Consider the following 25451-nt stretch of genomic DNA (forward strand, 5'->3'; position numbering starts at 1 on the left):
CCATGCCGCATCCGACCATAGTCGTCAACGTCGGCTTTTCGTCCCCAACATCACGACCTCCGATGGTGTTCACCACACAACACAGGCGGCAGTCGTGTCCGCCTTTGCTGAACATTATCGCCAATTTTATGACGATGAACCGATGGCGACGCCCATTCCTGATGATCTCCGTCCTTCCCCTGCTCGGACCCTCACCGTAGCGGAGTCAACGTCCATGATGTCTGCAATCACCGCAGAAGAGGTGGTAGATGCGATCAACAAAGGGGCCAAGAACAAATCACCCGGACCAGATGGTCTCCCAGTGGAGTTTTACCGGGCGTTCACCACGTTAATGCTTCCTCGCTGGACGGAAATGATTCAGGAACTCTTTACTCCGTCCTTCCCAATTCCGCCTGAATTCGTCACTGGCATTCTTCTACCTGTGCCCAAACCGAAGGGAGGGTCTCATGTCTCTGCATATCGCCCCCTTACACTACTGAATGCAGACTATAAAATCTATGCACGCCTCTTAGCAGCGCGCATACGCACCGTCTTACCTACGGTCCTTTCACCTGAGCAGACTGCACGTGGTTGTGGCGCCACCTTACAAACAGCCCTAGGGGAATGCCGTGACCTCATTGCACTGGCGTCGGTTTGTCGCCTTCGTGCAGCACTGGTATCCGTCGATTTCGCGAGTGCCTTTGATCGCGTTCGACACCCATTCCTCCTCATGGTGGCGACACGTATGGGGTTCCCATTGCTTTTTGTCGATGCCATTCGCCGGTTACTACTTCCCGCGGTCTCGATGGTACAAGTCAATGGGAGGCTTGTAGGACCGATTCCTATACGCCGCTCTGTGCGTCAAGGATGCCCTATGTCTACCTTACTATATGCCATTGCACTTGAGCCCCTCATCACTGGACTTACCTCTAGACTGCAGGGCCTCACTTTGCGTGACCACACCTTTTACTGTAGGGCTTATGCGGACGATCTCCTCTTTCTCACCTGCTCCTCCACGGAACTCAATGACGCCATCCAATGGATCCACCAGTATGGACGTCTTTCTGGTAGCATTCTTAATGTCCGTAAATCGACTATGATGCACATTGGGCGCGGCCTCCCGGCTATGGTGCCGACCCCACTCCCAGTCAGTGCCACCCTTCGTTACTTGGGTATCGAATTTACGAGCTCCACACGCCGCACAGTGGCCCTGGCTTACCGGCGGCTTTTGCAGTCGATTCGGCACCATGTCCGCGGTCAAGTGCACCGTAACTTAAACCAACTCCAACGTGTGTCCTATCTCAACATCTATGTCGCCCCTAAACTGGTACACGTCGCCCAGATCCTCCCAATGCCGTTACTCCTTGGCCGCCGCATCCAATCAGCCTTTGGATATTTCGTGTCAGCAGGGGCACTTTTCAAAGTCCGCTACAACACTCTAACACTGCCTCCTGCTAAAGGTGGCCTCGGACTCGTCAACGTGCGGGCACGCTCTTCTGCACTCTTTGTCCACACTCTGTTGCAGCACTGGCAGGGGCCGGTCCCGTCCTTAACACGCAGTCTCTTAGATATCCTACGACCAGCTTCTCTCGATCCACCGATCAATGTGGCACCTATTTCTCCATTATTGTACTACATCGCCAATTGTTTCATAGAACTCAGCTACGTTCGGGCCGATCTTCCAGTCACCCGTCCTCCCCGTACAAAAGATTACTATCGTTTGTTTATGCTGTCCAACCCTTGCGACCCCATGGTGCTACAGCATCCTGACATTAACTGGCGCACGGTTTGGGGGTGTGTGCATGCACCCTTTTTACCGTCATCTGTGTCTGCACTCTGGTATGTTTTAGTCTATGGAAAATTCCCGACTAATAGTCGACTTTATCGCGTAGGACTGGCCACCTCCCCACTCTGCCCTGACTGTCAGCTCGAAGACACCGACGAGCACCGTCTTACGTGCCCCCTGAAACAAAACGTATGGCTCCTCATCCAAAGAATCGTGGGCTTTTACCTCCGTGCCCCGCCAACTACGGTAACCCCGGATTTCCTGTTGTTGCCCCAGACATTTCACTACCCTCTTGCTAAGCACCATACCCTAATCTGGTTTCGAGGACAGGCTTTAGAATATCTCTTTCACAGTGGTCCGCATACAGTCCTTGACTTCTGGTACAAAGTTGTGACCGCGCATAGCACCCTCACCCGAAAACCATCTTACCGACAAACTTTTGCCGGTTATCTCCGCAGCGTCTTCCTCGACCCCCCTCAAAGTTGGGGTGTACCATGCCTACCTGTCACATGATGCAACACCCTTATCCACGTTCTCATGCATCGACCAGAAACAAACACAATTTAAAAAAAAAAAAAAATACAAGGAAGAAGACAGAATATGTTATATTTTGTTGTATTTAATGTTTTTCTTTTTTTACTACTTTTTTTGTTTAACTAACAGTCATTTGTATGTTTTTAAATGGTACCTTGAAGAACTCTTGCATAGTGAATATATATGTACTTTTATTTTGTTCAATACAAATTTTTAAACAAAAACAAAAAAAAAGGAAAACAGGATATGTTCTATTTTGTTGTATTTCATGTTATTCTAATAATTTGTTTACCTAACACTCATTTGTATATGTTTAACAGGTACCAAAAAAAAAAAAAAAAAAAAAAAAAAAAAAAGTTGGTAGAGCACTTGCCCGCGGAAGGCAAAGGTCCCGAGTTCGAGTCTCGGTCCGGCACACAGTTTAAAAAAAAAAAAAAAAAAAAAAAGTGGTAGCGTGCGTTGTTTCTGTTCATAATGTCAGTGGATCGAGAGCAGCTGGCATAAAATATTTTTATAGCCTCTTCTGTCTGAATGCTGAAGACGTGAATGTAATGGTAGCGCAGATTCAATCTATTTCGCTTTGTGACACACCGATATCAAAATTTTATCTAGTAACGATTTTGCGGCAGATTTCCTGCAGACTGTCCTCCTCTGGACGCCGTATGCGGCAAAGCTCCGGGATCCATTTGCTGGCTACTGGCAGCGGCCGTGGCGACAGCAGCGGCGCTGCACTCCCCCGTTCTTTATCGAAAGCGCCTGCTACCGCTCATCGCTTTTGATGATTTAAAACGCTTTATTATTAAATGTTGCTCCACAGAAAATTTCTACAATTTCCATTCACGCTCAAAAGCAACGGAGACAGACGCCCTGATTAGTAGGCGGGTAATCGGCAAGAGCTGAGTATGGCCCGAAATTAATTTTATAGACTGGGACGAAATTAAACCACCTCACTACATTCGATGAATTTATAAATGCTTCATACCTCGTTTCTTTTCCTTTCAAACTTAATTATTTGTGCAACTTTTGGTCAATGATTGGATGTTTTCGTCAAGCCAGAGTGAGCGTCTGTGGTGTAAAGTGTATTACAGTTCTTGTTTCATTCCTTATGGTAAGTCTATGCGATAAACTGTGTGAATACCTTGCAATGCATGCTCTGTAGCAGTGCAGGCACACTGCACATTTGGAGTTCCATGTATGGGTTCATGAAGTATTTATTGTTGATCGGAAGTGATAGTTAAGGTCATCAGATTTAAACCAGAAAAATTTGTCGTTTTGAAGGTTTCAGAGAACGGAAAGGAATTGCTAACGCCGGTGTTAGAAAACGTCTACAGTTAAACGCTATTGCAAAAATTTAGAAGATGTGAACTATATTAATGAACATGTGCACTTCATAAACAACCTTCTGACATGTTAGACCTATATGACGAACAAAGCTCAAATTTATATCGTTGACAGTCGGTTTGAATCTTTTCAGGACCTATTTTACAGTGAAGCACCTTGGAATTTGCAAAGCAGAAATCCATGATATTAACTTAATTTACTAAGTCGAAATCGGACGAAGATTGATGTTTAAAGGCATTCTTCAGATTTCGCATAAGAAATGTTTACTAGCAGTTTGCAACTCCATTAATTAAAATGGAAAATAAAAGGTTTTAGTCAGCGGCTTCTACCGTGATTCGAACTTATAGTACAAGCACTGCAGCGCACAAGGGAACCTCTGAGCTAACGACACACTGGCGGCCAGGGGCGGACTATAGTCACTGCGATGTTGCCTGAGCCTCAAAACGCAACCTTAAACACAGAAACAGAGGAGGTGGAGATTACTGTTTTAACGTCCCGTCGACAACGATGTCATTAGAGAGGAGCACAAGCTCGGATAAGGGAAGGATGGGGAAGGAAATCGGCCGTGCCCTTCCTAAGGAACCATCCCGGCATTTGCCTGAAGCGATTTAGGGAAATCATTGAAAACCTAAATCAGGATGGCCGGGCGCGGGATTGCACCATCGTCCTCCCGAATGCACACACAAACAGGTGTTACTTATGTGAAGAACGCCGTTCTTGGAGTCCAGAAATTAAATATACTTTCTAATTGTGTCATCTTGCAGTGGATTATATCGTACGAGTCTTCGATGTGGAAAACGAATGTTAAGTGAATTTAGCGAGGTAACGCCGACCTACACCCGGAAGTAAATGCACTATCAGAGTGTTGACAAATACTTGCTACGACGCTGCCATTTCTCGGCTCTCTGACGAGGCAGCTCTTCAGCGAAATGCTTGCCGTGATTCTCCGATACGGTTCTTCAGAGTGGAGACGCGCGCGCACGTTTGGTTTTTATGCGGCGTTCTCCCCTGGTGGTTTCTGACGTCGCCTTGTGGGCTATGTATACATATGAGACATTCAATTATCATTAATCCAGAATGATACAAGTTTCAGCTTCCGGCGTGGAAGAAGGCTGTTGACGCCGACATTATATCATTTCAACGTAGGGAAAGCAAAACGGATCATTCAATGTTTCTCATTCAACATAAAGCATGTGAGATAAATTTCCGTAACGTTCATAATCATCTAAAAATACAAACGAAGTAAAAATACACCGGAATCTTATTCGAATTGAATATAATGTAAGATACCAAACGCTTTGCACCTCGATGTCGAATTTGTCCACTTGCAATCGTTTGCAGCATGCACATAGATTGTCATGATTACCACGAGAATGAAGAAATATGTTGGTAAGGATGGAAGCAAGAAGAGACGCAGTCAACAAATATTCTATTCCTCATGGCATTCATTTCATTTGACACGTAAGAAGAGGTAAAGCGGGAATTTACTTTCGTTAACACGAAAGATATGCCGCACATATTGATAACGAGGAAGTCTGCGTCTTCATACGTTTCCTCCTTGAAATCTGTATGCTCTATTATATACTAAGTAGCCCGATCATTGTTTCAGTAATGTTACCCTCTTGTTTGACCCCGTAACGATGAACAGATTCCAAATGCATGTCTCTGCGTGAAAGTAGATGTTCGAACCCTTCCTGGGTTGTTTTTTGTGTTTTATTGCTTGGAATTCCTGAAGCGGACCACTGTGCCTTCCCCCCTCGTGGGTTAGGTCTCAAAACTAAACCGCTTTGTATCCAATGGCATAATTTATTCATACAGCATCAGCATAAGACTCTTGCGAGTGAGAGAATGACAATAACAATCGTAACAAGAACAAGCAAATAATGAATGATGTTTATTCCAACGCAGAAAGAGAATGGCTTTAAATATAAAAATCTATATCTATATCCATATCTATTGATCTTTGAGTTGGCACAATGAAAATATATTCTTAGCATTTAGTTACTGAATTTAGTTCTGGATGTTTGCAGAGAAAAGGAAAAGTCGGTACTTCTCGCTAGTGTAATATAATGTGAACCAGCAACTACCCTTTCCTTAGAACACGACTCAAGCAGGTCCTCAAGTAGGCACTGCTGCACTCTGTTCCCTGACATTGCTCTGATGACGGTTAATGCAGATAGTTCCGGTTATGAAATACAAAACGTATTGCAGGTTAGTTCCTAGGATAGTAACATTAAATTTGCGTTGTAGACGGCACATGAACGTGACGACTATCCATATTACTCATCAATATAAAAAGACAGAATTTTGGGAATTTAGCAGGATTACTCAAAATGAATTCTGAAATTGGGTGACTGACCGCACAGGTGCTAAACGTCGTCAAGAGTATACGATGTCCTAATCGCATTAGGAATATGAAGATCGTCTTCGACAGCTCGCAACTTTCACATAGCTAACCCCACCCTACTCCAGACAGCTCCCGGTGGAGTTGCACTACGTTGCCGATGTTATGGAAGGCCTTCAAACCGACAACAGACCACATATTGAAAAATACAAGCGAATTCTCTTGCAGCGTAAGCTTATTGTAACTAATCTAAAAATTATTGGAGAGGAACATTGTCCTATTCAAAAAAGTAAAATGTTACACACTGTTGACGTCAAACGGACATTATCTATGTCCTGTCTTGTGTCCTACTCATCTATAATATCAAGTGTACTATGAAAATGATTATATATAATGGATTATAAGGTAATGCATTGATACCAGATGGTGGGGGCCGGCCGATGTGGCCGTGCGGTTCTAGGCGCTTCAGTCTGGAACCGCGTGACCGCTACGGTCGCAGGTTCGAATCCTGTCTCGGGCATGGATGTGTGTGATGTCCTTAGGTTAGTTAGGTTTAAGTAGTTCTAAGTTCTAGGGGACTGATGACCTTAGAAGTTAAGTCCCATGGTGCTCAGAGCCATTTGAACTATTTAACACAAAATGACATTAAAAATTTAAGTTATTCACGAGCAGCTAGTTGAGAATATGTATGAACATTAAATGACACGACGAACCGTCATGTTCTGCATATGGATTCAAACCCAGCTCATGCAGACTAAGCAAAGATTTCGTGACTGACGGAAACTAACAGTCATTCCTGATTAGGCATACAGAGAGTGATATACCTCGATTTTAGACAGTATCAGTTAGCAAATATCAACTTTAAATTGCATAACGCAAACATTTTTAACAGACGCGAATTCCTACCCAGCATCTATTGTCCCTGTTAACGAACTACGAGAGATGTTAAATATTGCTTCTTCACAAGTAACTTACTTGAAATGCCGTGAGGTAAAGCTGTGTGTTGGACACGGATTCGAACCCGGAACCTAATCGGATTGCTATCGAAGCACAGTCAAATGTGACATATCGGAATTTCGCGGCAGTAACTAGATGTTATAACTGAAATGACGAGACGAAAAATTAATTTTTTCCTTCCCAGGACTCCAACCCGGCACCTATCGCTGTTATATTCTAGAGAAAACTAACGTTAAATATGGGTTTGTTGCACCAGAAGTGACATGTGAGCATGTTTGAACTGAAATAATATGACGAAGAGTTCAGCGCTCACTGGGAATAGAGCCCCGCACATATCGTTGTTGACTACACACAAAGAGACGTCAGCTACCGAATTTTTCTCCACCAGCTGCTCAGAATAGCATCTTGAACTTAAAGTCATCTCGCAAATAGTTCTGTGTCTCACTGGGAGTTAAAAACGTCAGATATCGTTAGTGTGACAGCGAATGAAAATACATTAAAAATCAAAATTATTATCCACCAGCAGACAGGTGTTCTCATGCTAGAGCTTGATAATACATAATTAAATCTTTAGTGCCGGGCCAGGATTCGATCCCATTCACGCATAATATGTGAAGGTGTTGAGGAATCTGCAGTTTTGAACAAACAACAAATTGTAGCCGAGCTGTATTGCCACGAAGGGATCAAATTCCGCGTTAAGGGCGGTCTGAGTTGCATTCCCAGTTCAGAACCAATTTTATCGACATACAGAAGCTCAAATAAAAGATGGAATAAGTGTCCTGTGACCATACATAGCGTTTGTGTCGTCACTTGAAATAAATAACTAGTATAAGAAAGGTTACTGGTGGTAGAGTTTCTACATGTCGCCACTCCAGACTTTATTGTGGTTCAACCTACCGTCTACTTGGTAAAGAAGGAATATCATCTTTAATGTGAATTTTCTGACCATGCAGCCATTATATCTCCTTCACTTGGTGTAGCCAGGAGAGAATGGAATCTGTCTCTCCCTATCTAAAATCATTGACAGAAGTGGGAATCGAACCCAGACCATAGGTATAACAACCTACCATCCGTCCAACACACCACGAAATCCTCTTCCCTGCGAGTCATTTTTCTATCGTAACGCAGTTGTGCCACACTGGATGAGAATTCTGACACACAGGCTCCCTGTAGTAATTTGCAGCATGTTCAGTAAATTCATTTACTTGGTTGACCGAATCACCATGAACTAGCTGCCTCGGCTACCCAGTGCATACATTCGACTATTTTGTAATCACAGAAATAAAATCACGTTACTGCCACCTACACACAACTGCCAACATTGTAGGATGCAGAAGTTTAAATAAGAAGTGTTCCTTTTCACTTGAGCTATTCTATTGCGCTATCTGTTACTAGAAAACGTCGTTCAGTCCAAAAGAAAAGCTGTAACTGTTTGTCTCTCAGAAGTCAAGACATGGCCATATGCATAATCTCACAGTGCTGTGGAATCCAAAAGTTCTGAAGGAATAGTTGCCGAGCTCTGGAGCTGTTGTAGTTCCGTGTCAGCTTGTAGCATAGATAAGATGTCGCGAGTTCGAATACATTCAGTGCTACATTTTTTAAAACGCAATTCTGCTCTCTGCTGAAGTTATCAATCTAATGGAACTTTGAACAAATTCCCTTCACTTCTCAACCCAAAGTAGTCGCATGTGGAAAAAGGACTAACTACTGTGACATTTTGTCCTATTCAGGTTTAATAGACAGCAGGCAGCAGATGCATCTCGAAGATGTGCAGGGAGAGCGCATCGTGCCATAATATGTCAGAAAAGTATTTTCTACATTAGCCGTCGTGTGGTAGTGATATTTTATTCTTCTTCAAACTTTGATTGACAGCTTTAACTCAGAACAAATTTTCTACATGCATGTAATCAATAAACTGCATGTGCATTGTCAGACTGTCATAGGTAACATCAGAGAATTCGCATATATCGTTGATGATTAATTTCTCTCTCATGTTTACTATTGTTTTAACAACACTAAAGGAAACCTTACGAAAATTGTGCACTGTATTATAAGAAATGAAATAAAACTAACGATGATAACCTTACGACGAAAGTATCTGTACACAAGCATGCCTCTATCGACACGAATTAGTAAAATACTACTCACTTAGATTTTGATAGGGTCTGTGTTTAATTGGTATGCTGTGTCATACTCAAGAGGTATGCAAATGTGGCATTTCATAAATATAGTTACGTATTCCTAGAAACCCAAAATTCGCTTGTCAGCAGCGGAAAGAGGCGTTACCTGTTGTGCAGCATTGTAAGTTTTTCAACATTGCACTATGAGCTGAAAGCATTTTCTTGCGATTTCCGTATTGATGTTTGATCTGACTGCTTGTAGCTCTTTCACAGAAGGGATAAAAACGTTTCAGTCAGTGAGACTGGAACTGCGAACCGTAACAGACGCTGTTTCACATGTCAGCACGTTACCACAGAGCTGGCGAGGGGGTATGGGTCTCAGCTTCCTATTACGACGGCAATAGTAACTAGAACTCGTAAACCGCTATTTAAAGGTCGAGATTAGTTGCGATTTCCACCTGCAACGACTTTCTTGGGCTGAAAACCGTAAATTTTCAATCTTTTGTTACCCTTCAAGCTATAATAACTCAGATTATTCAATGGAAATGACAGGTAAAATCAAGTGAACTTTGAGGCTTAATTCCGTGCACACCAGGAAGTAACTCGTCGATCACAGAGTTGCCAAACATACGTTGCCTTGTTGCCAAATCTCAGTTACAGTACCAGCAGGAAGAAGACGAACCGATGTGATCCTACAGCGGTCTGGGAAGTGACCATAGCTGGTGTCTCCAAGTCGCGGCTGCTACGGCCTGGAATACGTAATGCGTCTGATTCGCTTTCTGTAACTAGGTTTAGGGACTGGAGCGTAGTTACTAATAATACTCAGAACTGACTGCAAACTGAGCATCATAAATCAGTAACTCTCATTGTTGTTTTTATATTTCTTTCGTAAGTGCACTCAAAACTAAGAAAGTCATTCACAGGCGTTTTCCTGCCTCGCCGATAGTCGAGCAGAACATACAAATAAAAATAAAAAAGAATGTGTGTGTGTGTGTGTGAGAGAGAGAGAGAGAGAGAGAGAGAGAGAGAGAGAGAGAGAGAAATAAAAAGCAATGAGAGAGTGTGTAAAAAATTGTTGTAAAGAAATTGAATCATGGTATTTAAAGAAATCTTTCATTAAAATGACACGTTCCACATCATTACGAAATGTCGTATTCATGATCTATGGAACAAGAGTTAATCTAATGTAATGTAATCTAATCTAATCACATCATATTGATTATTAGCCATGAAGAGTCATGAACTACCGAAAGTTTTGCCAATACCAGTAACCAAATCTAAACTTGAAAATAAAAGACGACAATTTTTGTAATAAACCGTGACTCCTATCAAGACCCTTTCATCCCTGTTATCTAACCACGAAAGATGTCTGATATACCTCCATTCTGAAGTAACAAAGTGTGCATGCATTTAAAGATGAAGTGCATGATGTGAAGTTCTGTGACGGAGATACGAACCCAACACGTAATCCGATTGTTAACTAAGAAAAATCAAATGTTACGTATCGGTTTTTCTTACGAGCCGCTAGGTGTCTGAATCTAAAATAAGGATACAAACTTTTGTGCCTAAGCGACAATCGAACTGCACACCTACCTCGCATCCACGAATATAGCTTAAGTATCAGTTGCTTACTCATGAACAGTAAGATGTGTGCGTGTTTGACCAGAAATAACGACACCTGTTGCGATTGTTGGCAACACATGAACAGACATTGAAATTGCGCGTTAATTTTCACTAGCAGGTGGGTGTGCACTTGATAAAGCTAGAAATGAAATTATGAATATTTGTGTACTGGATCAGGTTTCAGACCCACATACTTACCTTTGGAAGAGAGCTAGAGAAGATTGCAGTCTTGGGAAAAGGAACGAAATGACTGAACTATACTGTTCCGAGAGATTCAGATCCTCGAAAGAGGAGATACGAATTCGAATCACAGTCCAGCACCAAATTTTTAAACGTCTCTAGTTCAATCAAGTACAAGTAAAATAAGAGCCCTGTCCCTTTAAATGGCTATCGGTTCATCAAATAAAATAAAATTTTCTAATGTAAGTAAGTTTACTGGCCACTGTATTTCTGTTTACCATGACTTCCGCTTTGTCATTTCCCAACGAAAACTGGCTCTGCTCAGTTGGTTATGAAGGAACGTGATGTTTAATGCGGATTCTGGATTATAACGTCTTTCTCTTGAGGTTACCAGAGGTAAAATAAATCTGTTTGTGCCTCTTAAAAGTAAATGCCTGAACCCACGCATTGCACCTGTGATAGCTCGTTCCACCAGACCATTGTGGCCACATTACCCAGCCCCAGGAGTGTGCTGTAACGGATGATGTGCTTAGCTTACAAAATTAGTCACGGTGGAAAAAATGCGAGTCTATTAAATGGTCAAGTAGAAGCAAGCTTCTGACGCAGAGATTATGCTATTCTCATGTCAGCAGGATGTAAAGACTCTTCTAGGCATCATAGGCTGGATGTGAAGCCATTTTGATTTTTCACAAATTCAGCAAATTTCTTAGTTCGAGAAAATCCACTGTGAAGTGTGAAGTTGCCGGATAATTCGATTATTACTGTTATTATTACTATCATTTTATTCGTACCGCTGATGGAACACGACCGTAGTCTTGAGGTAAAACGCGAGACCAGCTAATATGACGTCTGGCGACCGAAAGCACATATCAACAGAATTTTTATCGCCCCTTTCCTCTCGGTGCTGAAGCTATGAGTGTAATTCAAGCGAATCTACAATATCATATTAGCTGGTCTCGCGTTTAACCTCAAGACTACGGTCGTAGTTTAGAGTAATGTACTAAGACTGGAGTCAAGACATCCTCTGGGAAGTGCCGCAGTCTACATGTTGCTAGATCGAGCATATTGCCAGACATAGAATTCTGAGAGGAGCATGACTGTATTGTCCACCTTACGTGAACGACTCGGCGGTCAATTTTTTGGTCTGAGACTGTATCTACAACACATATTGCTCGCTTAAGACCCAGAAGAATTTTAAAAAAAAAAGTAGTTTATGAGAGCAACGTTAACCATAGCGTTCGAAGTATTCATAGTATTGTATACGTGTGTGTAAACGCCTTCCAGTGACCACTCAAGAAAGACAAGGATACACAGTCTAGCTTCAATATTATAAATACGCCTCAGATTGTGGATGAACTCAGACTTAAGTTGATAATAATTTTGAAAATATAGCAACACTGTACCCATTGGTGTTAAACTCGTTTTCAACCAATGATTCCCACAGCTACAGGGATACTACTTGTGATACCTCTTAGACAAAATACTTAAGCAGTGTTATCAGACGAAAAGATCAACCTGACACAAACGGTGGGAAGTTTGTTTTACAACCTTCGTACCTGGATATTCAGCTTTTTCCTATTTGAGATATCTGTGAACGTTGCTGCTTAAGACGATTTAAGCAGAAAATAAATTCCCTCAGCTTCGACAATGTTTAAAGAAATCGTCTTATCGGCACTAAATCGTGATTTGTGATTTGTTTACCGGCTGTACTCTTCCGTATTTTGCCGGTTGGAAGGCGAAAGCTTATTGACCAATTTCACACAGAAATTACTGTTACAGTGTACTTATGGAGCCAAATGAGTCAATTGCGTATTTTCCGGTGAGAAAGAGCACTGGCAAACAGTCTTCGCTACATTAGGTTATTTAAACTGGTGTCACTCTGAGCTAGAATTTATGGTCAGCGACTAAGTGTAAGGTCAACGTTTCGGATGCGAGTTTTGCGACTGTGAAATACTTTTATACACTATAGAAGCGAATATTAAATGTGCACTAATATTGCGAAAATTTTGTACTTGGACAGCTTAGAATGAAAATACTTCTGTTTATTGCAAAGGGAAACAATAGATTTTCTAAAACACTGTCTGTCATACACTACTTGAAACAGGTCATGTCGACCAAATCATGTGGAAGAACTAACAGCAACGTATATCGGAAGGCAGTAAGATCTCTTGCCTTTTGGTTTGTCAGTACTCGATAGCCACTTCTAGGCGAAAGTAAATGAAGAAAGGCAGTGCGTTTTTGTTACCAAGTAACGTCTTCGTCAATTACTTTAGTTTTAATGTAATCTACGAGTAATTGCTGGTGTTTGATATTAACATGAAAAGGATTCCGTAGACAGGGAAAGAACCTGTTCTTGAGAAACTACTTCTATAGTGACCAAAAGATACTAAATGATGTTCAAGCACTTGTGTTACAGCAGCAGTATGAATAAAATGATATTAATAATAACAGTAATAATCGAATTATCCGGCAACTTCACACTTCACAGTGGATTTTCTCGAACTAAGAAATTTGCTGAATTTGTGAAAAATCGAAATGGCTTCACATCCAGCCTATGATGCCTAGAAGAGTCTTTACATCCTGCTGACATGAGAATAGCATAATCTCTGCGTCAGAAGCTTGCTTCTACTTGACCATTTAATAGACTCGCATTTTTTCCACCGTGACTAATTTTGTAAGCTAAGCACATCATCCGTTACAGCACACTCCTGGGGCTGGGTAATGTGGCCACAATGGTCTGGTGGAACGAGCTATCACAGGTGCAATGCGTGGGTTCAGGCATTTACTTTTAAGAGGCACAAACAGATTTATTTTACCTCTGGTAACCTCAAGAGAAAGACGTTATAATCCAGAATCCGCATTAAACATCACGTTCCTTCATAACCAACTGAGCAGAGCCAGTTTTCGTTGGGAAATGACAAAGCGGAAGTCACGGTAAACAGAAATACAGTGGCCAGTAAACTTACTTACATTAGAAAATTTTATTTTATTTGATGAACCGATAGTCATTTAAAGGGACAGGGCTCTTATTTTACTTGTACTTGATTGAACTAGAGACGTTTAAAAATTTGGTGCTGGACTGTGATTCGAATTCGTATCTCCTCTTTCGAGGATCTGAATCTCTCGGAACAGTATAGTTCAGTCATTTCGTTCCTTTTCCCAAGACTGCAATCTTCTCTAGCTCTCTTCCAAAGGTAAGTATGTGGGTCTGAAACCTGATCCAGTACACAAATATTCATAATTTCATTTCTAGCTTTATCAAGTGCACACCCACCTGCTAGTGAAAATTAACGCGCAATTTCAATGTCTGTTCATGTGTTGCCAACAATCGCAACAGGTGTCGTTATTTCTGGTCAAACACGCACACATCTTACTGTTCATGAGTAAGCAACTGATACTTAAGCTATATTCGTGGATGCGAGGTAGGTGTGCAGTTCGATTGTCGCTTAGGCACAAAAGTTTGTATCCTTATTTTAGATTCAGACACCTAGCGGCTCGTAAGAAAAACCGATACGTAACATTTGATTTTTCTTAGTTAACAATCGGATTACGTGTTGGGTTCGTATCTCCGTCACAGAACTTCACATCATGCACTTCATCTTTAAATGCATGCACACTTTGTTACTTCAGAATGGAGGTATATCAGACATCTTTCGTGGTTAGATAACAGGGATGAAAGGGTCTTGATAGGAGTCACGGTTTATTACAAAAATTGTCGTCTTTTATTTTCAAGTTTAGATTTGGTTACTGGTATTGGCAAAACTTTCGGTAGTTCATGACTCTTCATGGCTAATAATCAATATGATGTGATTAGATTAGATTACATTACATTAGATTAACTCTTGTTCCATAGATCATGAATACGACATTTCGTAATGATGTGGAACGTGTCATTTTAATGAAAGATTTCTTTAAATACCATGATTCAATTTCTTTACAACAATTTTTTACACACTCTCTCATTGCTTTTTATTTCTCTCTCTCTCTCTCTCTCTCTCTCTCTCTCTCTCTCTCTCTCTCTCTCTCACACACACACACACACATTCTTTTTTATTTTTATTTGTATGTTCTGCTCGACTATCGGCGAGGCAGGAAAACGCCTGTGAATGACTTTCTTAGTTTTGAGTGCACTTACGAAAGAAATATAAAAACAACAATGAGAGTTACTGATTTATGATGCTCAGTTTGCAGTCAGTTCTGAGTATTATTAGTAACTACGCTCCAGTCCCTAAACCTAGTTACAGAAAGCGAATCAGACGCATTACGTATTCCAGGCCGTAGCAGCCGCGACTTGGAGACACCAGCTATGGTCACTTCCCAGACCGCTGTAGGATCACATCGGTTCGTCTTCTTCCTGCTGGTACTGTAACTGAGATTTGGCAACAAGGCAACGTATGTTTGGCAACTCTGTGATCGACGAGTTACTTCCTGGTGTGCACGGAATTAAGCCTCAAAGTTCACTTGATTTTACCTGTCATTTCCATTGAATAATCTGAGTTATTATAGCTTGAAGGGTAACAAAAGATTGAAAATTTACGGTTTTCAGCCTAAGAAAGTCGTTGCAGGTGGAAATCGCAACTAATCTCGACCTTTAAATAGCGGTTTACGAGTTCTAGTTACTATTGCCGTCGTAATAGGAAGCTGAGACCCATACCCCCTCGCCAGCTCTGTGGTAACGTGCTGACATGTGAAACAGCGTCTGTTACGGTTCGCAGTTCCAGTCTCACTGACTGAAACGTTTTTATCCCTTCTGTGAAAGAGCTACAAGCAGTCAGATCAAACATCAATACGGAAATCGCAAGAAAATGCTTTCAGCTCATAGTGCAATGTTGAAAAACTTACAATGCTGCACAACAGGTAACGCCTCTTTCCGCTGCTGACAAGCGAATTTTGGGTTTCTAGGAATACGTAACTATATTTATGAAATGCCACATTTGCATACCTCTTGAGTATGACACAGCATACCAATTAAACACAGACCCTATCAAAATCTAAGTGAGTAGTATTTTACTAATTCGTGTCGATAGAGGCATGCTTGTGTACAGATACTTTCGTCGTAAGGTTATCATCGTTAGTTTTATTTCATTTCTTATAATACAGTGCACAATTTTCGTAAGGTTTCCTTTAGTGTTGTTAAAACAATAGTAAACATGAGAGAGAAATTAATCATCAACGATATATGCGAATTCTCTGATGTTACCTATGACAGTCTGACAATGCACATGCAGTTTATTGATTACATGCATGTAGAAAATTTGTTCTGAGTTACAGCTGTCAATCAAAGTTTGAAGAAGAATAAAATATCACTACCACACGACGGCTAATGTAGAAAATACTTTTCTGACATATTATGGCACGATGCGCTCCCCCTGCACATCTTCGAGATGTATCTGCTGCCTGCTGTCTATTAAACCTGAATAGGACAAAATGTCACAGTAGTTAGTCCTTTTTCCACATGCGACTACTTTGGGTTGAGAAGTGAAGGGAATTTGTTCAAAGTTCCATTAGATTGATAACTTCAGCAGAGAGCAGAATTGCGTTTTAAAAAATGTAGCACTGAATGTATTCGAACTCGCGACATCTTATCTATGCTACAAGCTGACACGGAACTACAACAGCTCCAGAGCTCGGCAACTATTCCTTCAGAACTTTTGGATTCCACAGCACTGTGAGATTATGCATATGGCCATGTCTTGACTTCTGAGAGACAAACAGTTACAGCTTTTCTTTTGGACTGAACGACGTTTTCTAGTAACAGATAGCGCAATAGAATAGCTCAAGTGAAAAGGAACACTTCTTATTTAAACTTCTGCATCCTACAATGTTGGCAGTTGTGTTTAGGTGGCAGTAACGTGATTTTATTTCTGTGATTACAAAATAGTCGAATGTATGCACTGGGTAGCCGAGGCAGCTAGTTCATGGTGATACGGTCAACCAAGTAAATGAATTTACTGAACATGCTGCAAATTACTACAGGGAGCCTGTGTGTCAGAATTCTCATCCAGTGTGGCACAACTGTGTTACGATAGAAAAATGACTCGCAGAGAAGAGGATTTCGTGGCCTGTTGGACGGATGGTAGGTTGTTATACCTATGGTCTGGGTTCGATTCCCACTTCTGTCAATGATTTTAGATAGGGAGAGACAGATTCCATTCTCTCCTGGCTACACCAAGTGAAGGAGATATAATGGCTGCATGGTCAGAAAATTCACATTAAAGATGATATTCCTTCTTTACCAAGTAGACGGTAGGTTGAACCACAATAAAGTCTGGAGTGGCGACATGTAGAAACTCTACCACCAGTAACCTTTCTTATACTAGTTATTTATTTCAAGTGACGACACAAACGCTATGTATGGTCACAGGACACTTATTCCATCTTCTATTTGAGCTTCTGTATGTCGATAAAATTGGTTCTGAACTGGGAATGCAACTCAGACCGCCCTTAACGCGGAATTTGATCCCTTCGTGGCAATACAGCTCGGCTACAATTTGTTGTTTGTTCAAAACTGCAGATTCCTCAACACCTTCACATATTATGCGTGAATGGGATCGAATCCTGGCCCGGCACTAAAGATTTAATTATGTATTATCAAGCTCTAGGATGAGAACACCTGTCTGCTGGTGGATAATAATTTTGATTTTTAATGTATTTTCATTCGCTGTCACACTAACGATATCTGACGTTTTTAACTCCCAGTGAGACACAGAACTATTTGCGAGATGACTTTAAGTTCTAGATGCTATTCTGAGCAGCTGGTGGAGAAAAATTCGGTAGCTGACGTCTCTTTGTGTGTAGTCAACAACGATATGTGCGGGGCTCTATTCCCAGTGAGCGCTGAACTCTTCGTCATATTATTTCAGTTCAAACAAGCTCACATGTCACTGCTGGTGCAACAAACCCATATTTAACGTTAGTTTTCTCTAGAATATAACAGCGATAGGTGCCGGGTTGGAGTCCTGGGAAGGAAAAAATTAATTTTTCGTCGCGTCATTTCAGTTATAACATCTAGTTACTGCCGCGAAATTCCGATATGTCACATTTGACTGTGCTTCGATAGCAATCCGATTAGGTTCCGGGTTCGAATCCGTGTCCAACACACAGCTTTACCTCACGGCATTTCAAGTAAGTTACTTGTGAAGAAGCAATATTTAACATCTCTCGTAGTTCGTTAACAGGGACAATAGATGCTGGGTAGGAATTCGCGTCTGTTAAAAATGTTTGCGTTATGCAATTTAAAGTTGATATTTGCTAACTGATACTGTCTAAAATCGAGGTATATCACTCTCTGTATGCCTAATCAGGAATGACTGTTAGTTTCCGTCAGTCACGAAATCTTTGCTTAGTCTGCATGAGCTGGGTTTGAATCCATATGCAGAACATGACGGTTCGTCGTGTCATTTAATGTTCATACATATTCTCAACTAGCTGCTCGTGAATAACTTAAATTTTTAATGTCATTTTGTGTTAAATAGTTCAAATGGCTCTGAGCACCATGGGACTTAACTTCTAAGGTCATCAGTCCCCTAGAACTTAGAACTACTTAAACCTAACTAACCTAAGGACATCACACACATCCATGCCCGAGACAGGATTCGAACCTGCGACCGTAGCGGTCACGCGGTTCCAGACTGAAGCGCCTAGAACCGCACGGCCACATCGGCCGGCCCCCACCATCTGGTATCAATGCATTACCTTATAATCCATTATATATAATCATTTTCATAGTACACTTGATATTATAGATGAGTAGGACACAAGACAGGACATAGATAATGTCCGTTTGACGTCAACAGTGTGTAACATTTTACTTTTTTGAATAGGACAATGTTCCTCTCCAATAATTTTTAGATTAGTTACAATAAGCTTACGCTGCAAGAGAATTCGCTTGTATTTTTCAATATGTGGTCTGTTGTCGGTTTGAAGGCCTTCCGTAACATCGGCAACGTAGTGCAACTCCACCGAGAGCTGTCTGGAGTAGGGTGGGGATAGCAATGTGAAAGTTGCGAGCTGTCGAAGACGATCTTCATATTCCTAATGCGATTAGGACATCGTATACTCTTGACGACGTTTAGCACCTGTGCGGTCAGTCACCCAATTTCAGAATTCATTTTGAGTAATCCTGTTAAATTCCCAAAATATTGTCTTTTTATATTGATGAGTAATATGGATAGTCGTCACGTTCATGTGCCGTCTACAACGCAAATTTAATGTTACTATCCTAGGAACTAACGTGCAATACGTTTTGTATTTCATAATCGGAACTATCTGCACGTCATCAGAGCAATGTCAGGGAACAGAGTGCAGCAGTGCCTACTTGAGGACCTGCTTGAGTCGTGTTCTAAGGAAAGGGTAGTTGCTGGTTCACATTATATTACACTAGCGAGAAGTACCGACTTTTCCTTTTCTCTGCAAACATCCAGAACTAAATTCAGTAACTAAATGCTAAGAATATATTTTCATTGTGCCAACTCAAAGATCAATAGATATGGATATAGATATAGATTTTTATATTTAAAGCCATTCTCTTTCTGCGTTGGAATAAACATCATTCATTATTTGCTTGTTCTTGTTACGATTGTTATTGTCATTCTCTCACTCGCAAGAGTCTTATGCTGATGCTGTATGAATAAATTATGCCATTGGATACAAAGCGGTTTAGTTTTGAGACCTAACCCACGAGGGGGGAAGGCACAGTGGTCTGCTTCAGGAATTCCAAGCAATAAAACACAAAAAACAACCCAGGAAGGGTTCGAACAGCTACTTTCACGCAGAGACATGCATTTGGAATCTGTTCATCGTTACGGGGTCAAACAAGAGGGTAACATTACTGAAACAATGATCGGGCTACTTAGTATATAATAGAGCATACAGATTTCAAGGAGGAAACGTATGAAGACGCAGACTTCCTCGTTATCAATATGTGCGGCATATCTTTCGTGTTAACGAAAGTAAATTCCCGCTTTACCTCTTCTTACGTGTCAAATGAAATGAATGCCATGAGGAATAGAATATTTGTTGACTGCGTCTCTTCTTGCTTCCATCCTTACCAACATATTTCTTCATTCTCGTGGTAATCATGACAATCTATGTGCATGCTGCAAACGATTGCAAGTGGACAAATTCGACATCGAGGTGCAAAGCGTTTGGTATCTTACATTATATTCAATTCGAATAAGATTCCGGTGTATTTTTACTTCGTTTGTATTTTTAGATGATTATGAACGTTACGGAAATTTATCTCACATGCTTTATGTTGAATGAGAAACATTGAATGATCCGTTTTGCTTTCCCTACGTTGAAATGATATAATGTCGGCGTCAACAGCCTTCTTCCACGCCGGAAGCTGAAACTTGTATCATTCTGGATTAATGATAATTGAATGTCTCATATGTATACATAGCCCACAAGGCGACGTCAGAAACCACCAGGGGAGAACGCCGCATAAAAACCAAACGTGCGCGCGCGTCTCCACTCTGAAGAACCGTATCGGAGAATCACGGCAAGCATTTCGCTGAAGAGCTGCCTCGTCAGAGAGCCGAGAAATGGCAGCGTCGTAGCAAGTATTTGTCAACACTCTGATAGTGCATTTACTTCCGGGTGTAGGTCGGCGTTACCTCGCTAAATTCACTTAACATTCGTTTTCCACATCGAAGACTCGTACGATATAATCCGCTGCAAGATGACACAATTAGAAAGTATATTTAATTTCTGGACTCCAAGAACGGCGTTCTTCACATAAGTAACACCTGTTTGTGTGTGCATTCGGGAGGACGACGGTGCAATCCTGCGCCCGGCCATCCTGATTTAGGTTTTCAATGATTTCCCTAAATCGCTTCAGGCAAATGCCGGGATGGTTCCTTAGGAAGGGCACGGCCGATTTCCTTCCCCACCCTTCCCTAATCCGAGCTTGTGATCCGTCTCTAATGACATCGTTGTCGACGGGACGTTAAAACAGTAATCTCCACCTCCTCTGTTTCTGTGTTTAAGGTTGCGTTTTGAGGCTCAGGCAACATCGCAGTGACTATAGTCCGCCTCTGGCCGCCAGTGTGTCGTTAGCTCAGAGGTTCCCTTGTGCGTTGCAGTGCTTGTACTATAAGTTCGAATCACGGTAGAAGCCGCTGACTAAAACATTTTATTTTCCATTTTAATTAATGGAGTTGCAAACTGCTAGTAAACATTTCTTATGCGAAATCTGAAGAATGCCTTTAAACATCAATCTTCGTCCGATTTCGACTTAGTAAATTAAGTTAATATCATGGATTTCTGCTTTGCAAATTCCAAGGTGCTTCACTGTAAAATAGGTCCTGAAAAGATTCAAACCGACTGTCAACGATATAAATTTGAGCTTTGTTCGTCATATAGGTCTAACATGTCAGAAGGTTGTTTATGAAGTGCACATGTTCATTAATATAGTTCACATCTTCTAAATTTTTGCAATAGCATTTAACTGTAGACGTTTTCTAACACCGGCGTTAGCAATTCCTTTCCGTTCTCTGAAACCTTCAAAACGACAAATTTATCTGGATTAAATCTGATGACCTTAACTATCACTTCCGATCAACAATAAATACTTCATGAACCCATACATGGAACTCCAAATGTGCAGTGTGCCTGCACTGCTACAGAGCATGCATTGCAAGGTATTCACACAGTTTATCGCATAGACTTACCATAAGGAATCAAACAAGAACTGTAATACATTTTACACCACAGACGCTCACTCTGGCTTGACGAAAACATCCAATCATTGACCAAACGTTGCACAAATAATTAAGTTTGAAAGGAAAAGAAACGAGGTATGAAGCATTTATAAATTCATCGAATGTAGTGAGGTGGTTTAATTTCGTCCCAGTCTATAAAATTAATTTCGGGCCATACTCAGCTCTTGCCGATTACCCGCCTACTAATCAGGGCGTCTGTCTCCGTTGCTTTTGAGCGTGAATGGAAATTGTAGAAATTTTCTGTGGAGCAACATTTAATAATAAAGCGTTTCAAATCATCAAAAGCGATGAGCGGTAGCAGGCGCTTTCGATAAAGAACGGGGGAGTGCAGCGCCGCTGCTGTCGCCACGGCCGCTGCCAGTAGCCAGCAAATGGATCCCGGAGCTTTGCCGCATACGGCGTCCAGAGGAGGACAGTCTGCAGGAAATCTGCCGCAAAATCGTTACTAGATAAAATTTTGATATCGGTGTGTCACAAAGCGAAATAGATTGAATCTGCGCTACCATTACATTCACGTCTTCAGCATTCAGACAGAAGAGGCTATAAAAATATTTTATGCCAGCTGCTCTCGATCCACTGACATTATGAACAGAAACAACGCACGCTACCGCTAGACCACAGGCGTAATCAGCCTAGAGTCTCTCCGTCTTGGGTTAAGTTTTCCTCCAGGAAGTGCCGCAGTCTACAGTGTTGCCAGATTGTGCAGATAACCGGACTTAGAGAATTAGCGAGTTGCCCAGTTTCTTTGTCCCATGTCGCGATCGGCGCGGATTTAGCCTCTGAAGCGGCCGGCCGCCGGTCAAGTTTTATGTCAAAGAGTGTACATGTGCGTCAGTGAAAAAGACCAATAAAAAGGTGTTAGCATGTGGACGTAATGTGCTGTTCCAGTCTCTTCTGTACCTAAGTTCCATCACCGTTCCCTTTGGATGCCTACGTAATTCGGTGCTCTCCGATACACACGATCGAACAGCGGAGGAGTGCTACTCAAGCGTCAACTTTAGGTTACAATATCTCCGGATGTAATTAACATTTTACAATACAGGGCTATTACAAATGATTGAAGAAATTTCATAAATTCACTGTAGCTCCATTCATTGACATATGCTCACGACACACCACAGATACGTAGAAAAACTCATAAAGTTTTGTTCGGCTGAAGCCGCACTTCAGGTTTCTGCCGCCAGAGCGCTCGAGAGCGCAGTGAGACAAAATGGCGACAGGAGCCGAGAAAGCGTATGTCGTGCTTGAAATGCACTCACATCAGTCAGTCATAACAGTGCAACGACACTTCAGGAGGAAGTTCAACAAAGATCCACCAACTGCTAATTCCATTCGGCGATGGTATGCGCAGTTTAAAGCTTCTGGATGCCTCTGTAAGGGGAAATCAACGGGTCGCAGTGAGCGAAGAAACAGTTGAACGCATGCAGGCAAGTTTGACGCATAGTGATGTGAAAGATTCAGTGTTTAAACCTCCTCTACCAAGAAACGTGCCAGAACTGCGAGCTCGCATCAACAATGCTTTCGAACTCATTGATGGGGACATGCTGCGCCGAGTGTGGGAGGAACTTGGTTATCGGCTTGATGTCTGCCGAATCACTAAAGGGGCACATATCGAACATTTGTGAATGCGTAAAAAAACTTTTTGAGTTTTTGTATGTGTGTGCAAAGCATTGTGAAAATATCTCAAATAATAAAGTTATTGTAGAGCTGTGAAATCGCTTCAATCATTTGTAATAACCCTGTATATATATATATATATATATATATATATATATATATATGTGTGTGTGTGTGTGTGTGTGTGTGTGTGTGTGTGTGTGTGTGTAATTAAGGCTCACCGGCCATTTGACCATCATCTTTTGTGTGGATGCACAAACAGTGCCCAAACTCTTATGGTAATCGGCTAAAAGCTGCGAGTAATGAGTGTAATGGGCAGGGGCACTATGAATATAGTGCGGGACAATAAGTTGGGAACGGGAGGCGTGTCAGAGATAAGTCCCTGCAGTCGCACTATCCTCTGTGTCCTCGGTGGCTCAGATTAGCCGGCACGGTAGTTCAGCGTAATCGGTCAGAGGGCTACTCGCCCTCTGTAATAAAAAAAGAAAAACTGAGTAAAGGAATCAACGATCAACGTGAACGGATGTCTTGTGACGTCCGCCCAGACCAAACGCAACGAAGAACAAAATGGGAAAAAAGTTGGATAGAGCGTCTGCCATGTAAGCAGGACATCCCGGGTTAGAGTCCCGGCCGGGGCACACATTTTCAACTGTCCCCATTGACTTATATCAGCGCCTGTATGTAGCTAGGGGTATCCATTTCATTGTAACTTTGTACTGTGGTAGCCCGCATCTCGTGGTCGTGCGGTAGCGTTCTCGCTTCCCACGCCCGGGTTCCTGGGTTCGATTCCCGGCGGGATCAGGGATTTTCTCTGCCTCGTGATGGCTGGGTGTTGTGTGCTGTCCTTAGGTTAGTTAGGTTTAAGTAGTTCTAAGTTCTAGGGGACTGATGACCATAGATGTTAAGTCCCATAGTGCTCAGAGCCATTTGAACCATTTTTGTACTGTGGTGTCTAAATATTCTGTCCGAAAAATATTGTAATTTCGCGTTATTATTTATATATCATTAATGTTTTTCCAAAACATAATCTACTAGGAGTTATAATGAAGCTATCTAGTGCTCTGTATGTGCAGTTCTGTTACTTAGTGACTTTACATATTTTAATTTTTCGTACGAAATATTACACCGTTTTTAATTTCGCAAAACATTGTATACTTTAACGTAGCAGATTTTTGTGGTATTTACACGCTTGATTGCGTATTTTTCTATATAAGAATTTTTTTGTGTAATTAGAATGTCACCTGGTGGGAGACTCAAGCACCTTAAGGTATTATTGTAAGCTGTATGCCAGTCTTCCTTCAGCTGTTAACATGGGCGTGCTATCTAACACGGTAGTGGTTAAATGTATTTCCTTTCAACGACTTGTAACATTTGAGGTATATTTTATTTCTCTAATTGCCATGGAGTGTTATTTAGTCTACCTTTACTGTGAGGAACGTCAGTTATGAACACATTTTGTAGTATTTTACTTATGATTGTGGATATTTTTCTACAAAGCCACCTATTTTTTATCTTAAAGTGACATTTTTATCGATTATGACGGAGCGTCTGCCTGTGATAGTCATCGTCGACGCTACAGCGTGTGCGAATGTGGTATGTAATTCTTTGCTCGTTTCTCTGTTGTCTTATATTACATTTTGAAGTCGAATATTCTCCTGTGCCTTACATCTCACGCATTTTCAGATTTGAAAATGACAGTTCAAATTTTTAGAGACTAGTCATCACTGACTGGCAAATAAAATGTTCGTATAAGAACAATTCATCATTTACAATTATAGATCGCCTCCTGCAAGACTGTGTCAGGTAATCAAAACGTTAGCCTTCGATGACAGCTCATGTTTCCACAGCTGTTGCCAAGCGTAGACAGGGGTTGGACAAAAATGAGGACACGTTACCATGCCTAATACGATGTAGGAAACCCCTTGGCATTTAAAACAGCTTCCACTCCTCTCGGAATAGATAAATACAGGTCCTGCATGGTTTTCAAGGGAAATTTTCACCATTCTTCCTGCAAAATAGTGGCAAGTTCAGGAAAAGTTGATACAGATGGATAAGGATCACGCACCCTACTCTCCAAGGTAGAATACAAAGGCTCAATAACATTGAGATCTGGCGACTGTGTAACGTCGGAAATGCATATCCTCCTATTTCCATCTACTGTACTATAAATTTTTTCCTTATTTTGTTACCTGAAGATATGGCATTTCGGTGTCTTTATATATTGTAATTGGTTTACAATTTTTATA

Source organism: Schistocerca cancellata, chromosome 7 (assembly GCF_023864275.1).
Source record: "Schistocerca cancellata isolate TAMUIC-IGC-003103 chromosome 7, iqSchCanc2.1, whole genome shotgun sequence".
Taxonomy (NCBI): Eukaryota; Metazoa; Arthropoda; class Insecta; order Orthoptera; family Acrididae; genus Schistocerca; species Schistocerca cancellata.